The following is a 17,800-nucleotide window of genomic DNA, read 5'->3' as shown; positions in this document are numbered from 1 at the left end:
AAACATCCCAATAATTAAATAAACTATAAATAACTTTAAAAAAACTATTATAAACAATTAATAAAATTTTTGAAAAAAATAATTGTTTAAGAAATCGGGTCTAAAAATAAACTTACCTTACTGTAAAGTCCTTAAAAACAATGAAGCTGTGGAAAAAATGTAATAATTTTAAATAATAGACCACTTACCTTCAAGAATCCAGTCCTTACGCCTCCTTTTTATATGTGTAAAAAGTTCAGGCCCTTGCACACGGGCAAACCTGTCAAAAAGAAGGAAGTTCAACGCTGCGCGCAGAGTCCTGCACGCACGCGTTGGACCTCTGAAACCCTTGGAGGAAATGCTGGTTTCCCGCGCATGCGCTGTGCATGCTGAAATCCGGCACTTCCAACAGGCCCACGCATGAGTACCCCGTCCGTACTCATGCGTTGGGACCGGAATTACTGACCCAATGTGTTTCTGGGATTTCTGCAGCTCTTCCATTGAAGTTAACAATGGACAAGTGAGAGAACCTCTGCAGAAATTCACCCTAAAGTCTCAGACTGAAAAATTACATTAGTCATATTCAGGGACTGAAAGCAAATTGAACCAGTGGAATGAGTGATGAGAATTAAATTGTTAGGGTTGATGACTTGATTTAATGTGTAACTGGACAATCACAGTACACTGTAAGAAAAACCTGACCAGAAACAACACAAAAATGTATTTAAATGGTATATGTCATTTTTTATAGTGCAGATCAATTCACTGCAATTACTGTTGAGTTAGAAGGCAACAGTCGAGAATGGCCAGTGAAAAATTAACATTTACCAGTAACTTTTCAAGTAGAACAGAATCTCCATCAATCTGTTAGCTGATGTAATCAATGTTTTTATTTTGGTTTGTTTTCCATGCTGTCAAGTAATCAGCTGGAGCAATGGTCACAGGACCCCTGCCTCAGGTTCCCGAACTGTGTGAATCCTGTGGCCATGCAGGGAAATTTAAAAAGTAGGGGGAAAAAGGCTCTTAAGTGCCTTGTAAAGTACCTCATAATGATTTCAATTGGTTCCCCCACCGCTGCCGGTTGGGTTGGCTCCAGGTTGACAGTTGCGCCTGTGGGAAAGGCACGTGAGAATGAGATGGCAGTGGATTCCCAACCCGCTGTCAAAAAAAACAATTTTCCCACCCGACCCGCCACCGATTGCGCCCGCTACCACCACGGAAAATTCAGCCCCTTATTTGCATATTAAAAGCGCCTTCCCCCTGAGTCACACAGGTATTTGAATTGGAATAGTCAAGTCTGGAGGTAACCAAAGCATGAATGACATTTCAGCAGCAGATAAGCTGAGGCAGGGGTGGAGACAGGCGATGTTATAGAGGGGTAAGCAGGCCATCTTTGTGATGGAGAGGATATAGGTTTGGAAGCTCATCTCAGGGTCAAATAGAATGCAGAGGTTGCAAACAGTCTGGTTAAGCCTGAGACAGTGGCCAGGGAGGGCGAGGGAATTGGTGGTGAGAGAACAAAGTTTGTGGCGAGGGCTGAAAATAATGTTTTCAGTGTTCCCAATATTGAAGGTTGAGAATGGTCTGCTTAAGGACATGACAGTCATTGGGCAGAGGATGGAATTAGTGCCAAAAGTGCAAATTCTGTGGTAGGGGCTGAAGATAATACATGTGAATGGGGTTACCACCGCATTTCCTGTGAAGTTACGATTGTGGAGCAGAACCAGCTTCAAGGAAATTCCTGGCCAGTGGCTTTGGTCATTTCAGTGTTGAGCTGGAGGCGGTTAAGACTTTATCAAAGATATGGGGGTCGATTGTAACTCGCACAGCCTAGCGGCTGTTAAAAATCAGTTGATTTGACATACCGCCCCATTCCCACCGTAATCGTATTGGTCACCATTTAACTGCTGACTTAATTTAGGCGACTGAAGTGCCTGCCAGAAGCAGGTAGATACCTAATGAATGCATGCAAATTGGGGCCCTCTGATGTAGGAATGGGCGCAATTTTAATTGGGCAGGACAGAAGCTTCACGCAGTGGCTAAACCACTGAGTAAAACATCACGGGATTGGCTTCAGTCACTGACTGGAAGCACTATTTAAAAGCACACACCACTATAGGCATTCAGATCATAAGGATCTGTGTGCTATTTTGCTTAGTGAATTTCCAAAAGAGTTTTGAGCTTGGAGATTGCATGATTCTGTCTTATTTTGGCTTACACACCCTGATTCAGCTCTCAATGCTTATGGGTGCCATTTTTATATCATTGCTTTGGATGGAGGAATAGTTGAAGGAAGAGGAGGAGCAATAGCAGCAGCCTCTGACAGCACCTCCCAAACCTGCAACCTCTACCACCTAGAAGGACAAGAGCAGCAGGCGCATGGGAACACCATCACCTGTAAGTTCTCCTCCAAGTCATATGCCATCCTAACTTGGAAATATATCGCCATTCCTTCATCGTCGCTGGGTCAAAATCCTGGAACTCCCTCCCTAACAGCACTATGGGAGTACCTTCACCACACGAACTGCAAGAAGATGGCTCACCACCACCTTCTCAAGGGTAATTAGGGATAGGCAATAAATGCTGGCCTTGCCAGTGCTGCCCGCATCCCGTGAATGAATTTTTAAAAAGCCTTAGCAGCCAGAAGGAGCAACAGGTGGGCCTGTTTGAAGACAGCAGGTGAGGTAGGGTGTTCATAGAAGGTCTTATCCAACCCGCGGGGTCTATAGGCCAAGAGATATTTTCCTGGATATGACTGAGGAGCAATGCATCAGAAGGCTGCACTTCACCAGGCAGGCTATCGCTAATCAATGCAGCATTCTGCAACAGGACCTGCTGGCCCAGATGGCCATGATTTGATAGTGGCCGTCAAAGTTACCATCGTCTTTAAATTTTTTGCCTCAAGCTCCTTCCAGGGTGTTACAGGGGATGCCATCCAGATCTCACAGTCTGCGATGAACAGCTGCATCAAGCAGGTCACTGATGTTCTATGTCCTGGATGAACGGAGAGGTCCGCTCGCTGTTGAAAACACGCGATGCAGCATTTAAATCTGGCGACGCGGCGGCTTACAGTGCAGCTAGGACCAACCTAAAAAAGGGTATCAGGACTGCCAAAAGGAAACAGACACTGCGGATAGAGAATCATTTCCACAACAACTCGGACCCCCGGCGCATGTGGCAAGGCATCCAGTCCATCACTGACTACAAGAGCAAAAACACCAGCCCCCCAGTTAGCGATGCCTCCCTTCCGGAGGAGCTTAACAACCTCTACGCTCGCTTCGACAGGGACAACAGGGAGCCGGCTACCAAAGCCTTGCCACCCCCGGAAGACCAGGTGCTCACTCTGTCGACCTCCAATGTAAGGGGTGTTCTACGCGGAGTGAACACACGAAAGGCTGCTGGACCAGATAGCATCCCTGGACGGGTACTCAAGGAATGTGCTGATCAGCTGGCTGATGTCTTCACCGCCATCTTCAATCTGTCATTGGCCCAGGCAGTAGTCCCTACATGCTTCAAGACCGCTACCATTATTCCTGTGCCAAAGCAAATGGCTGTGACATGCCTGAATGACTATCGACCTGTCGCACTCACACCCATCATAATGAAATGTTTCGAGAGACTGGTCCTGGCTCACATCAAAGCCAGTGTTCCCGCCTCTCTTGACCAACACCAGTTTGCCTATCGTGCAAACAGATCAACGGAGGATGCAATCACAACTGCTCTACACTCTGCACTGAATCACTTAGATAGTAAAGAGACCTACATCAGAATGCTGTTCATAGACTACAGCTCAGCATTCAACACTATCATCCCCAACAAGCTGGCCACCAAACTCCACACTCTTGGCCTGAACACTTCCCTCTGCAACTGGACCCTGGACTTCCTAACAAACAGACCCCAGTCTGTCAAATTAGGTAACCACACCTCCCCCCCCCGACCCTGAACACGGGGACCCCACAAGGATGTGTGCTGAGCCCCCTCCTCTACTCCCTCTTCACCCACAACTGTGTGGCTGTTCATGGTTCCAACACCATCATCAAGTTTGTGGATGATACCACGGTAGTAGGCCAGATCACCAACAACGATGAGTCAGCCTACAGGGAGGAGGTCCAGCATCTCGTGAAGTGGTGCGCCGATAACAACCCGGCCCTTAACATCAAGAAAACCAAAGAAATCATTGTGGACTTCAGGAAGTCTAAAGGCGGAAGTCACACCCCCATCCACATCCATGGGGCTGTGGTGGAAAGGGTGGACAGCTTTAAGTTTCTCGGAGCCCACATCACGGAAGACCTCTCCTGGTCCCTCAATACCTCCTCTCTGGTGAAGAAGGCCCAGCAGCGCCTATATTTCCTAAGGAGGCTGAAGGGATGTAACCTGTCACCCCTGATCCTCTCTAACTTTTACCGCTGCACAATAGAGAGCATCCTGACGAACTGTATCACAGTATGGTATGGCAGCTGTAGCTACTATGACCGGAAAGCCCTGCAGCGGGTAGTCAAAACTGCCCAACGCATTACCGGCACCCGGCTACCGACCATAGAGCACATATACCAGAAACGCTGTTTACAGAGGTCACGGACCATCATCAAAGACCCTACCCACACCAGTCACAGTCTGTTCGCCCTCCTGCCATCTGGGAGATGCTACAGATGCATTCGCACCCGAACGACCAGATTTAGGAACAGCTTCTTTCCCAGGGCTGTCATTCTACTGAACTCCACAAATAAACTCTAAAGCCTGCACATCTGCCAATGCACTTTATTATGGTTATGTTTATGTTAATGTATTACAAGCCAAATGAATGTTGAATGTTTAAATGTCTTAATCTAAATGTACACCCTCGGGAGCCGCAAGCCTACATTTAGTTGTACTGCACTTGTGCACTAACAATGACAATAAAGTTGATTATTATTATTATTATTATTATATTATTATTTGATAGAGCCAAGAAATATGTCACCTTTCCCACGGATGTCAACAATCAAAATGAAAGAGTTGTGGAATTTGCAGCAGTGGCTAGCTTCCCTTTTGTCCAGGGGTTATAGACTGCACTCATGTAGCCATCAAGGCACCAGAAGACCAGCCATCAGCTTTCGTAAATAGGAAGGGCTATCACTCAGTTAATATCCAGCTGGTGTGTGATCTGAAAATGGGTATGCTTTCTGTTCTAGATGTGACAGATAGTTCTGATGTGCAGATCTTCAGCACTACAGTCAGGATGTTCTCAGGTCCCATGGCCAGTGCACTCAGCCGCTTCTTAACATCATGTGCAGTCAACTAATTTGGCTAGACACTGGCATCTATGATAGTGGGGACCTCAGGAGGAAGCCGATTAAGATTATCCACTCGGTACTGTTGACTGAAAATGCCTGCCTTTTTTGCAGTGTGTGGCTTCTTGGCCTGCCAGAAGCAGAATGATGGCCAAATCAGTGACTTAAAGATTACATTTTGCATTTATTAACATGTCTGCCACTTTGCCTAAGCATCCTGCAACTGCTCACGTGGTTCCATGTCGCGAATTAGAATTCTGCATGAGCCATCCAGGAATAAAAATAAACGATAGCTTTCCCCTATTCTATCTTTACATTGATATCCCTCAGAGGCATAAAATGCTCAGCTGTTACATACTTCTGGTTTCCAGAGTTCCTGTGCTCATTCATTAATAAATGCTGAGCTCGCCTCTTTATACAGTAAGCCTGTTACTATAGCAACAGGACTCTTCTAATGCTATTGGTTAAACAAAACTACGATGCTGCATATTGAAAAATATAGTTTCCATTGGAAGCCTATTCCCTGATGCCACTGAATATTTTTCTGCAATCTCCCATTTCAGAAAAAGAATTTGGCATGTTATGGCCAATATTTCTAACCCTTTCCTCCAGGGAGCACTCAGTTCTTTGGGCGTAAAAGTCAGGAATAAAAGGTAGAGGCCCAGACTATCTGACTTCTGCCCTTTTAACACTGCCCCAGGATTTTCGTGGCTTCCCAGGGGGGAGCGCGTGATGCCTGTGCCTACAGAAGATGCAGGTTGGATGGAACAATGTAAATGAAGTGGCAGAGGGTATTCCAGGTCTCCCACCTCATTCTTCAAATTGTATATTAGCTGGGCACTTTAGGGCATGGGTACTCCAGGGCAGGTATTCCCCAGGGCAGGGCAAGCTGAGGAACGACAGATGAGGACTTGATGTTAATTACTTATCCCTGCCCAGAATTTTGAAGTACAGCCAGGAACCCTTTGGCTGCCATCCCACTGGCAGTCAGAAGGTCCTGTTCTCTGCTTGGAGATGTAGTTAAGAGGTCCTAGAGGCACTTTGGGTACGCTGCTCCCGTCTGGCACCAGGGGAAAGTTGACTCTACTGTGTTGCCTTGTCCCATACACAAACTCAGCGGGTTTTAATTGTTGTGCTGACCTGAAATTCTGCCACTGGCAAACCAGAACTTCATCCACAAGAAGATAAACAATTGCCATCAGCAAATCATGTTTCATAAGAACATAAGAACATAAGAACATAAGAAATAGGAGCAGGAGTAGGCCAATCGGCCCCTCGAGCCTGCTCCGCCATTCAATAAGATCATGGCTGATCTGATCCTAACCGCCAATCCACTATCCCTTCTAAAGAAGCTGCCAAATGTTTTCCATTACTCTGTTCTCCAAAGTTCTTAATTAGCAACTTTTATCTCAATTATTCAACTTGTCATGGCATTTAATAAATTAAAAAAAAGAAAGACTTGAATTTATATAGCTCCTTTCATGACCACCGGACGTCCCAAAGCACTTTACAGCCAAGGAAGTACTTTTTTGAAGTGTAGTCACTGTTGTGATGTAGGAAATGTAGTAGCCATTTTGCACACAGCAAGCTCCCACAAACAGCAATGTGATAATGACCAGATAATCTGTTTTAGTGACATTGATTGAAGGATAAATATTGGCTAGGACACCGGGGATAACTCCCCTGCTCTTCTTTGAAATAGTGCCATGGGATCTAGCAGAGATACCAATGACCTCCTGTACTGATTGATTTGTGTGTTGCCACTAAAATGAGTGACACAGGATATTAAAGTATTGTCCATTGGGGGAGAGGGGAGGGCTCAGGTCACACCAGGGTTGCACTGGCAGCCACTGGCATTTGCCTCATTGGCATCCTTGCTAGCAACATCTCCAAAGGAAGAGGAATTATAATTCCCTGATTACCCTGAGATGCAACTTTCACTCTAATCCACAAGCTGCATGAAAATCCCGAGACTGGTAGCTACTAAAATGATAAATTCCTCTGTTAGTGCACTGATTAACTTGTTCATGTAAAATTACTTTGTGCATTATTTTAACACAGTTATCCCTTTAAAAAATAGCGCACAAGGGAATTCTACATGAATGCTTTAACCAGCACTTTACTGGAAGAAATTAAACCTCATAGTGTCCAATATCTGTTTATAATTGATAACTCACGATATTAGACAAGAATGAAGCTCTTGATATAAAAGTTCCCATTTCTAATCTGGTTCATTTATTCATTGTAAATTTTCTACTTTAAAATACATCTGCAACCCCATATCCCACCTGTTTAATTGAATGTGAAAATTCTCAAGCACACAGTTCTTCTATAATATCTAGCCTAAATTATTCTGTTTTTCTCATCTGAGCTCCTTTAAGAGGAAGATAGAACCAACCTCCCTGGTCATGGCTCTCTCACTAACATACAAAGGACAGCATTTTTGAGCAGGAGCTGATGAAGTTACTGTGCCTGAGGAAAACTTATCTCAAGAGTCCTTTCCCCAGGAAATGTACTCATCAGTAACAAAAGGCAGATACTCTATCCAGACTCAGAAACAGGTGTTAGCTTCTTCGCAACAGCAGCCATATGCACCTGGAAGAGTGCCCAGTCAGAGAAAGACAGCAGTGAAAGAGCAAAAAAAAGCTTGGAAAGAAACAAACAAGACATCTCCCCAGAGACCAATTTCAGAAAACCAAGCTCTGAATTGTCAAAAGAGATTAATTTTTTTAATCAAGTGTAAAGCTGAGAGACAAATCTGAGACACTGGATATTTTCTACAGGGCTCACCACTGTCAACTTACCCAGGAGGAGGAACAATAACTACAAAGGTTTGAGTAGTTTCTCGAGCAATGGTTGGAAGTGTTTGTTTTCTGCAATTTACTCTCTAAAATACCAAACTTCAAGGTTGTCATCCACATCGATTTTACAACAAACATTTTATCCAGGTGGTAACCATCACTTTTTTCAAAAAAACTTGTGGTTTTACTGTTCACTTTCCTTTACAAAAAGACATTTATAACATACTCCACAAGATTATTTTTAAAGCAGCTGAAGACCCCTTAATTGCTCTATAGTTTTGCTAACATGTGGGAACTATAAGAACATAGCATAGCTATCAAGATATTTCTAAAGATGTAGGATAAAAAGAAAGACTTGCATTTATATAGTACCTTTCACGACCACCGGATGTCCCAAAGCACTTTACAGCCAATGAAGTACTTTTGAAGTGTCGTCACTATTGTAATGTAGGAAACACAGCAGCCAATTTGCACACAGCAAGCTCCCACAAACAGCAATGTGATACTGACCAGATAATCTGTTTTTGTTATGTTGATTGAGGGATAAATATTGGCCAGGACACCAGGGATAACTCCCCTGCTCTTGTTTGAAATAGTGCCATGGAATCTTTTCCGTCCACCTGAGAGAACAGACGGGGCCTCAGTTTAATGCCTCATCTGAAAGATGGCAACTCTAACAGTACAGCACTGCACTGGAGTGTCAGCCTAGATTTTTGTGCTTAAGTCTCATGGAGTGGGACTTGAACCCACAGCCTTCTGATGCACAGGCAAGAGTGCTACCCACTGAGCCACAGCTGACATGCAATAAAATCAACAAAGAACATGAAATAAATGGTTGGCCAAACATTCTGCTTTCACAATTTTAAATTAGTAGTCAGAGACTTCTTCAACCACAAGCTGAGCTTCTGACCTCTTTTGCTCTCTATCACAAAGACCACCTCTGCCACTAACTCGGTCCAGCTCATATCAAGTCCTGTTCGCCCATCAGCCCTGTCCTCGCTGACCTACTTTGGCTCTTGGCTTTCCAATGCCTAAGATTAAAAATTCTTATCCTTGTGTTTAAATCCCTTTATGGCCTCACTCCTCCCTATCTCTGTAACCTCTTCCAGCCCTACAACCCGCTCCCCCACCCCAGCCCCAAACTCTCTGTTGTTCTGACTCTGGCCTCTTGTGCACCCCCACCTCCCTTCGGCCCATCGCTGGCAGCCATGACTTCAGCTGCCTAGGCCCCATGTTCTGGAATTTTCTCCCTATATCTCCATCTCTCCACCTCCCTCTGCTCCTTTAAGACCATCCTTAAAACTCACCTCTGTGGCCAAACGTTTGATCACCCTTACTAATATCTCCTTCTTAGTCTCGGCATCCTACGCTTCTGTGAAGCACTTTGTGATGTTTTTTCTACATTAAAGGTGTTATATAAAGTTATTGTTACGTCTCAGCAGCCATTTTGCATATTTCATAATGGAGGGATGAGAAAAATCTGACAAAAAATGCCATTCGTTATGGTGGTTTGGAGGTTAGTGAAGATTCTTTTTTTAAATTATATATTGCTATCTGGAGCATTAGCATGATGAAGACAGGGATTGTTTTTTGAAAAAAATTTTTGACAATTAAAATTTTTTAATATTAGCTTTCTTCGTAAATGAATCAATTGCAAATGACTCTCATTGGTGTACTTTTGATCCTTTGTTCGGCTGCCTAGGATGCAAAAATATTTATAAAGTATGCCTTGTGTAACCTTCCTTAAATGTTGCCTTATCAATAAGTATTTGGGCAGCTCAGTGTCTAGCAAAGCCAAGAAGGACCTGTTCAGAAAACTCAATGCCACACTTTTGGAAGACAACGCAAAGATTTGATACATGGCCTTTGCTTTTGCATGTTTGTTTAGAAATATTATAAATATAATTGAATAAAATATATGTAGCAAAGGTCATCAGCAACACAATGAGTTATTACATGTTTCTCTTAACTGATCTGATAAAGAAATGACCATCTAAATTCTCCCTCCACTGAGCTGAGGCACCATTTTCCCAGCAACTGTATAAGTTGAGCAAAGGATAGAAAGAATTTTTAAATGAATTACAGATGCATCTTTTATTTGCAAATTCTATCTATGTCCATGTAGATTTTGGACCTGAATGAGGGAAATTTGGCACAAATAATGTTTTATAGCTTATTCAAAAGACCATTAGCAAACTTCTCCAATGTTATGAATCTTCTACGTGTAATAATATTTGGTCACAGCAAGGGACATCATCCTTTGTTTGCTTTTCCATCTGTTTGTTTAAATCACAGCATGATGTTTTCATAATCACACTCCAATCATCAGTCAAAAAGGCAATTCATAGAACTAGTGGATATGCAGAAATGAAATCGACTTACAACAAATTCTATAGTTGTTTTGTGTTTTAATCCTTATTATTTATCTGTGTCTTGCATTCGTGGCTGAATTACAGACATTACAAACTAGGAAACAATGCAATTGAAAAAAAATTAATCAAGCTGATAAATCATACTTTCAGTCAAGTAATCTATCAGCTCGGTGAATTTTTCCTTAAAACAAAATGTTTATATCATTTAAGAATAAGATCTATTTACTTTATTCATAGATGTAAACTGTACACCAAGTTTGAACCATGCTATAAAACATATTTTATATATTCTTCATGACATGGCATAAAGTGGCACAATGTAAATACTGCATTTAAAATTGTTTAATGTTGGAATTATATTGCTTCTGGCATATACAAATGCTGTTTCTGTAGTGGTGTTAAGGAGGAATTACCAAACATAAAACACATCTCCATGAAGCTCAACGTAAGCTCAAGGAACAGCACCTCATCTTTCGATTAGACACTTTACAGCCTTCCGGACTCAACACTGAGTTCAGATCATAACCTCTGCCCTCATTTTTTCAGACGGCAGCTGTTGCTGATGATTCTGATATTCCCATTTACACCTCCCCATGACCCCATAAAGATTCTTTACTTTTCCCATTACCATCTCCTTTTGCCGTGCACCATCAGCCCTTTTATCATCTAATCTCTCCTGTTTCCATCCTATCACAGACCTTCCCTTTTGTTCTTTCCTCGACTTCCACCTTTCCCTGCCTCTGTACTTGTTTAAAACCTGTTACATCTCTAACTGTTCCCAGTTCTGATGAAAGGTCATCGACCTGAAATGTTAACTCTGTTTTTCTCTCCACAGATGCTGCCTGACCTGTTGAGTATTTCCAGCATTTTCTGTTTTTATATAAAATACATTTTACTGGCACTTCAGTCTTTGAAATAGATAATGAAGTTTGACCACTGTGTTTACTTGCCAGATGTACGCATACAGTATTTCTGGTTCATTTAAGGTTTCCACTCAAACCTGGCTCTCATCTGTAAATTTTAAATTAAAAAAAAAGACTTTTCCTTTCTGTCTCTTTTTTCTCTCTCTTAATCCAATCTTTCTTTCCCTCGCTTTATTTTTCTCTCTGTACCTGATTTTGCATTGAATTCACCCACTCTCATTTGCACTTCCTTCTCAGTCCTTGCACGAATAATTTTACAATTCTTCAGTCTGATTGGTTAAGGAGATAGACAGTTGCTTGTCCTGTTCACTCACATCAACAACAACAACGACTTGCATTTATATTGCCCAGATGACTGGTTTCATTCACTGTAACGCTATCAACTCGCACTTCCAGCAACTTGCCATGCAAAATTTGGGGTAATATATTTGCATGGATAGAGTATTGGCTAACTAACAGAAAACAGAGAGTCGGGATAAATGGGTCATTTTCAGGTTGGTAAACTGTAACTAGTGGGGTGCCGCAGGGATCAGTGCTGGGGCCTCAACTATTTACAATCTATATTAATGACTTGGATGAAGGGACTGAGTGTAATGTAGCCAAATTTGCTGATGATACAAAGATAGGTGGGAAAGCAAATTATGTGGAAGACGCAAAGAATCTCCAAAGGGATATAGATAGGCTAAGTGAGTGGGCAAAAGTCTGGCAGCTGGAGTTTAATGTGGGAAAATGCAAGGTTATCCACTTTGGTAGGAAAAATAAAAAAGCAAATTATTATTTAAATGGGGAGAGATTACAAAATGCTGAGGTACAGAGGGATCTGGGGGTCCTTGTACATGAATCACAAAAAGTTATCATGCAGGTACAGCAAGTAATTAGGAAGGCAAATGGAGTGTTGGCCTTTATTGCAAAGGGAATGGAGTATAAAAGTAGGAAAGTCCTGTTACAACTGTACAGGGTATTGGTGAGACCACACCTGGAGTACTGCATACATTTTTGGTCTCCTTATTTAAGGAAGGATATACTTGCATTGGAGGCAGTTCAGAGAAAGTTCAGGAGGTTGATTCCGGAGATAAAGGGTTGTCTTATGAAGAAAGGTTGAGCAGGTTGGGTCAAAACTCATTGGCGTTTAGAAGAATGAGAGGTGATCTTATTGAAACATATAAGATTCTGAAGGGGCTTGACAGGGTATATGCAGAGAGGATGTTTCCCTTCGTGGAGGAATCTAGAACTAGGGGGCATAATTTCAGAATAAGGGGAAACCCTTTTAAATCGGAAATGAGGAGGAATTTCTTCTCTCAGAGGGTCGTGAATTTTTGGAATTCTCTTCCCCAGAGAGCTGTGGAGGCTGGGCCATTGAATATATTTAAGGTGGAGATAGACATATTTTTGAACGATAAGGGAGTCAAGGGTTATGGGGAGCAGGCAGGGAAGTGGAGTTGAGGCCCAGCCATGATCGTATTGAATGGCGGAGCAGGCTCGAGGGGCCAAATGATCTACTCCTGCTCCTACATCTTATGTTCTTATGTAAAATTTTAAAAACCTAAACATGTAAGGGCAAGTCTATCTGATGGCAAATGCCGTTAGATTCACTCCTACGGCAAATAATGGCCCAATAGACCAAAAATAAATATTTTTCAAGTAAAATTTACAAAATGGTTTTAGTGATGTGGACAGGTTGAAAAGGAAAAGGAGAGAATGAGGATTTATAAGGTTCACCTATCTGAAAATAAGCTGGACCAAAAATGGAGCCCTAGATAAATTATTATTTTCTCTCAAGTGAAACACACATTGAATTTCTGATGAAGTACATTAAAAAGTAAGTTAAATTTGTTGTGATTCATATTTATTTGCACGTGCACATCTATCAAGAGTGCATTCTTGACACAGTCTGCTACCTTTATATTGGCTTATCATGGAGGAGTCAGAAGGCATGCTCATTAGCTGCCTAAAGTCACTCAACATTATTTTATCTATGTCTGATGCTCAGTGCTCAAACAATTAAGCAAATCCATTTAATTGTCTATTTTAATGAAAGCAGATCATGGGGGTTTTCATTATAGTATCGTTAACTAAACTGTCATAAATTCCAGTAATTGGCAAATGATAAGCATTCTTTTAAAAGCTAAGTTATGCAGTATTTACATATTGTGTAATGGAATGCAGAAAAAATATTTTATATCTTCAGCTGCTTCACTGAGAGTAACATAAGCCAAATTCCACTCATGCGGGCCCCACCACCAGATGATAGCAGCTAAAGTATTTCTAGGATTCACTGACTTACTTTTATAAGATTTAAACAAGAGATGATGCAGCAGAGCTACATGCAAAGAACAATTAATTAACAGGTATTACATATCTTATGATAGCTCTTAGCAAAGAAAGATGAAAAATGAAATGGAATGTTACTCAAGAACTACTTAAGACAGCTTGAAAGCTTGATATGGCTGAGCACCACATCTGTTATTAATCAGCTATAGTGCATTGGAGTTGCATTACCCTTTACTCATTGATTGACATATTTGTTGGTTGTGCCAGAAACTTGAGTATTTTCCTACACTTTAACAAATAGAGAAAGGATATGTTTGCATATGTGTGTGTGTGAGCGCTTTTAGCTTATGTACATCTCAAAGCAAACACAACTAACTTTATACAATAGATTTAGAGAGTAGAGGGTGAAATTCAACTTTGGCAGCAGTGCAAATCGGGCAATAGTGGATCAGCTGCCTGTTACACACCCTGCCAATTTTTCTTTCCATTGACTTCAATGGAAAGAAAAATCGTGCAGTGGTCGATCTGCTACCACCCGTATAAGATTCGCAAAATTCCCACATTCCCCCAAAGTTGTTAATAAAAGGGACCCTGCATGGACATTTTAAAAAGGGTACCCAAAAGATGGCGTCCGCACCTCGTGACCAAAAGCCTGCAAGATTTTAAAAGCTTGGACTCTGTAGCAGCACAAGCAGCTTTTGGGGAAATCGAAACCTAAAATGCAGTTTCTGTGAAAAAGGACTTTGTATTTTGGAAAGCAGACAACAAACATTGAATATGCATTAAGCCAGATCGTAGACAGATCAAAACCAGTTAGGCCCATACTTGAGGCCATCAAGTTGTTCTGCATAAATAATCGGAAACAGCTTATGGGAGCCGTCAAGGCTGGACAAGCCGATTAGAACGCATTAATAACAATACAGCTCGGACATCAGGCCATTAGGTGCAATAAACGGCCATCTAAAAACAGTTAGTTTAGATTGCAATAATTATTTAAAACAGCCCGCCAATATTGGAACAATTAACTAACCTGATTTGGCGCACAGATAAGGGCCATTCGAAAGGAGTATAACTGTAGGCCCTCAGTAACAATCGCTCTCTTGCTCTTGCCCTTGTTCCTGCTCTCGTGGCTCTGGCCTCTTGGGCTGCCGCCACTCGTACTCATGCCCTGGCCTCATGGCGGGTTCTCTCCTCGCTCCCCGTAGCAGAGTTTTTAGCAACCAATTACACCATACCAATCGCGGGGAAGGGGAACGAGACCCGAGTCCATAGCCATCCAAGATGCCCAGGCCGCAAAAAGGGGCGAGACGAAAGTGAGTAGGCAGTCCAGGACTTGTATAGTAACCGAACGAGATGAGACGAAAAGAGACGAAGAAGACGGTAACAACTCGATAAGAGCAGAGCAGGGCAGCGAAAACCGTATTGATGAGGCCAAGCGTCTAGTTATAAGCTGGCACTTGGTGAGATGAACATCTTGTTGAACACGGCGAAAATGCACCACGACGAGTATACTGGCATTCTCACGCTTGGGTAGGAAAATCTAGGCAGTAAAAACTGCCAGCTGCCCTATAGGCACAACGTTGCAACCGACGACCGCCCGAGGGAGAAGAAGAGGAGAACCCATCGCGACGAGACAACGACGGCAGCGGAGGGGAAGAAGGTGTGTCGCAGCAGCAGCTCCAGCACCGCCTCCCTGAAGACCACATGGCAACGGGGTACCTAAGAGGACAGAGAACCAAACCTCAAAACCTGCACTCGTTAACAGTTGGCTTTGCTTTGGATTGGTGAGCATTAATTCTGGCCCCTCATAGCTTAATCTAGTTAGGTATAGGGGGTGGGATAAGGATAAGGGGATTGTTAATGTAGTTTGTTTTCCCTCGATGTGCCGTGTGTTCCCCATTCCCTGTGTACTGGCCTCGCTAGACGTGCTCCTATCTAGTTATCCAGCAAGTTAAACACTTACTCAAATAATTCCTCGTGAAGCCGGTTTGCTGTTTTGAAGCTGGTTTGCTGTTTTGAAGCTTTACTTGAACAAATTTGTGAAACTGTAAACAAAGACAAAGTATGTTTTGTACATAAAACTGAGTACTATACATTAGATATTACATAAGATATAAACATATTTACAACAGTAGAATAGACTAATTGTATAACTAACTAACATTTGGACTAACTTCTGTAACTACCAAATATTAACCTTTTATAAACAAAGTATTGTCAAGTACTACACTGACAAAGTTGCTATCATGCTAACAAACAAAGATATTCACAGATATTGCATCTGGCCTAACATATGAGATCAGATTACACTGGATTGCGAATCCCTCATGGAATTCTCCATTACTCTGCCAGGTTCTTTCTGGGAAAACTACTTCTGGGGTCAAACAGGAAGAAAGGTCAACTGACCTCTGTTGTATACAAACACTGCTAACATAATAACCACCACCAGAGGGTGCTATCTGCATGTAAAAAGTCCATAATTCCAGAACACTCCCCGTCTGGGGTCGTTAACGACTCCACATAGTCTGAACTCTACTTGTCACTGGAGTCCTCTGGCAACAAGAGAAGAACCACCTCAGAGACGGGCTGAGAGAAGACCTTTGCTGTTCCTTCTTTAATGACTCTCAAGTCCACCTTTCTCACTCTCCCGTCCTGACTGGGATGGGACTTCACGATGATAGCCATAGGCCACTCATTCCTTTTTACCTGATTGTCCCTCATCAAGATAACATCTCCTTCTTTAAGATCTGGCCTCTTGTCCTGCCATTTGCGTCGGCTCTGTAGTGTGTTGAGGTACTCCCGTCACCACCTGCCCCAAAATGTGTCTACCAGACTCTGGACCCGTTTCCAATCTGGGTATGGTGAGGTCTGGCTGGGGTGCCAACTTGGCCTTACCAAAGACGAAGCCAATTTTGCTTTGTCCATCTTGAGTGGTGACCTTCAGATAAGCCACACTTGCAATGGCCTTAGCGGATGCGTCTGCAAAGACACAAAGCTCTTTGAATTGGGCATTTAAGGGAGAGAAAGATGTATAGGAGCGAGGTATTCGGATCTCCTGTAAGTCTTGGAGTGAGTCTCTCCATCTGTCCCACTCTGCTTCCATCTCTTCAGGGAGAGGTGAATCCCACTCTTCAGCGCGTGTGGAGAGTTCCCTGAGGAGCAGCCTGCCTTGTATGGTGACAAGGGCTAAGAAGCCAAGAGGGTCATATAGGCTGTTGACTGTAGAGAGCACTCCTCTACGTGTGAAGGGTTTCTTGGCATCTAAGACTTGGAACGTGAACGTGTCTGTTGCTATGTTCCAAGATACTCCTAGGCTACGCTGTAGGGGGAGGTCATCAGTGAAGAGGTCTAGATCCTTGATGTCCTTAGCACAATCTTCAGGGGGAAATGCCTCCATCACTGCTGGTCTGTTAGAGGCTATCTTGTGCAGCCTGAGGTTGGATAGTGCAAGTAGTTCCTGAGCTCGTCCGAGGGTACTGATGGCCTCTGCTTCGGTCGGGAATGACTGCAGCGCATCGTCGACATAGAACTCTTGTTCGATGAACCCTCTCACATCACTGCCAAAGTCGTCGTCTTCTTCCTTTGCAGCCCTCCTCAGTCCGTATATGGTGACAGCAGGGGACGGGCTATTCCCGAAGACATGGACACGCATTCTGTAGTCCACAATGTCTCTATTGGGGTCGTTGTCCTGATACCACAGGAAGCAGAGGAAGTCTCTGTGGTCTTCTCTCACCACAAAGCAATGAAACATGTGTTGGATATCGGCAGTGATGCCGACGGGTTCTTTCCTGAATCTCATGAGTACCCCCAAGAGGCTGTTGTTGAGATCTGGCCCTGTGAGAAGTACGTCATTGAGAGAGACTCCCTGATATGGTGCACTGGAGTCAAACACCACGCGGATCTTTTCCGGCTTTTTGGGGTGATAGGCTCCGAAGGAAGGGAGGTACCAACACTCTTGGCCTTCCTGGAGTGGAGGAGCTATCTCTGCATGATCGTTGACAAGCATTTTCTTGACAAATTCTAGGAAGTGTGCTTTCATCTTTGGCTTCTTCTCTAGTGTGCGACGGAGTGAGTTAAGACGATTATAGGCATACTCCATGTTGTTTGGCAGCCATCGTCTGGGGTTCTGGAAGGGTAAGGGTGCAACCCAGCTGTTACAGCTGTCACGAGAGACCTCATTGTCC

Source organism: Somniosus microcephalus, chromosome 6 (assembly GCF_052327205.1).
Source record: "Somniosus microcephalus isolate GS21.2 chromosome 6, FLI_Smic_1.0, whole genome shotgun sequence".
Classification (NCBI taxonomy): domain Eukaryota; kingdom Metazoa; phylum Chordata; class Chondrichthyes; order Squaliformes; family Somniosidae; genus Somniosus; species Somniosus microcephalus.
The sequence above is the reverse complement of the archived record's forward strand: the minus strand, read 5'-3'. Positions refer to the sequence as shown.